Source organism: Penaeus monodon, chromosome 22, assembly GCF_015228065.2.
Source record: "Penaeus monodon isolate SGIC_2016 chromosome 22, NSTDA_Pmon_1, whole genome shotgun sequence".
Classification (NCBI taxonomy): domain Eukaryota; kingdom Metazoa; phylum Arthropoda; class Malacostraca; order Decapoda; family Penaeidae; genus Penaeus; species Penaeus monodon.
In genome coordinates, this window is record NC_051407.1 from 39,978,949 (window position 1) to 39,980,937 (window position 1,989).

Genomic DNA, 1,989 nt, shown 5'->3' on the forward strand with positions numbered 1-1,989 from the left:
ATCAGTAAAAAAAAGAAAAGGGAGCATGAAGAAAGAAAGGCGTAAAGGGGGGGAAAGGAGGGAAAGAAAGAAGAAAACACGAAAATAAAAGAGTTGAATGACAAGATAAAAAATACCCGTCCCATGATACCCTGGCCTCCAGCGCCAACCCAAGGGCAGCGTATGAAGCGCACAGATCTCGAGGAAGAGCGGGGAAGCGGGGCTAAAGCAAAGGCAGGTACTGGGGAAGCGCTCGTTATACCACTAATTAATACAGCATTCAGAATTGGGTAATGGCCGAGTGGAGGGGGAGGGGGCGGCTGGTGGTCGGGTCGGCAGTAAACACCTCTTGGGAGTAGCATGATACCGTCACATTAACATACAAATGTTTCTTGCTCCCTCTCCGGCTAAATACCTTCATAAAATGGGTTTCCCCCCTGGCTCCCCCACCCTACCTTCCACCCCCCTCCGCTATTCCCGGCCATACCATCATCCGGCCGATGACAAGGACTATCCCCTATCCGGTTTCGGATATCGAGTCGCGGCATCTTCAGCCCATAGCACGAGCTGTGTGCGCGCGGGATGCCCCCGTCCAGGCCCTTCGAGCGCACCAAAGAGGTGATTCACGACCATTCGCCTCCGCTCGGCAATATGCAAATGAGGCGTTGTTTTCTCGAGAACAATATTCCCGAGGAACCTTACCTCGCCGTTCCATCCTCCCTCCTCCCCTCCTTCCCCTTTTCAAATTGTGTTCCTCTCCCTGCCAACAATCTCCCCCCCCCCCTCCACCCCCTCTCGACCTCATAGCAAAGCAGGCCATCAGGGCAGCCCTGGTGATCCCCTAAAACCATACCAACACAAACACAAAAAGGCTCGCAAAATACACAATATACGATCTCCGGAAGAGTTACCATAATAAGCAGCAGTTCTAATTTAAAGGACCTACTAGGCCCGGCCCCAACTATAAATTCGTCGAAATTACTAGCAATCACCCATACTAACAATTCCGGGACACGAATGAAATGTAAGGCTTCTGATTATCAATTGTTTACACTTGTAATGGGAATACAAGACTCGCGGGTGGCACGCGACGGTGGCGTAACCTAGACCATCGAAGTAGACGGGAAGAGAGAAGGGAAATGATAAGGAAGAGGGAAGGCCAGAAGGCGGGGAATGAGGAAGGGGCGGAGAGGGCTAGCGGCACAGTCTCTTCAAACATGCTCTCACGCGTACACACACGCGCACACCCGTGTACACAGGGACACACATTCTACCCTAAGAAAGAGCCACATAAAAGCTGCCACCCGCTAGTCTACATCTTGCCTATTAATTTTATGCAAAAATGTGTCACAGCCAACTGGGCCAATGTTAGCGTAAGCAGCCATTCGAGGAGACCCCCTACGGTGGCTTTCTTGCCTAGGTTCTATCCAGGGGAGGTGGCCCGCCCCGCCCTTGCAAGGGGCATGCGAAAAGGGGCCATGATGAGACTGCCTTGGAAAGTCGGGCTACGAAGTTTTGGATGCGGACCCCGAACGCTTTATTAAAGCTTATCTCGACTGCGAATACATCATCCCGGTTTTTTCCCTCTCCACACAGTGACCAGGTACACAAAATGCAACAAAAGACAAAGGGAAAAATAATCATATATAAAATGTTCCCACCACCTATTCTTTCACATTCTGTACAAAATCTCCCTCGCATTGCCAGTATGCGTCAGCCTCTCTCTCCCTCTCATCAGCAAGTACAAGCTTCCCTTCCCCTCGTATTTTTCCATAATACACGCCGGTTGATGGCCGCGATGGACACCTGGGGGTGAGGAGGGGCCGCATTATACAAGGTGATTAGAAACGCAACAGGTGTATCGAACACCCACATCCCGCTATACTTTCGTGTGACCACAATATCCTACTCCCCCTCTTCGTTCATTCATATTTTTTCATTCACATAGTACGTGTGGCGGAATTATATAAACTCCCGTCTCAAATTGCGAAGAGAGAAGAGAGAATGTGC

At 50.5% G+C, this 1,989-nt stretch overlaps 1 protein-coding gene across 1 annotated transcript in view; it reads right to left on the reverse strand.

Annotated features, from left to right (window-relative positions):
- LOC119587135 (semaphorin-2A-like) overlaps positions 1-1,989 on the reverse strand; it is a gene marked incomplete at its 5' end in the record, with an annotated part of 29,798 nt that overhangs the window by 13,776 nt on the left and 14,033 nt on the right.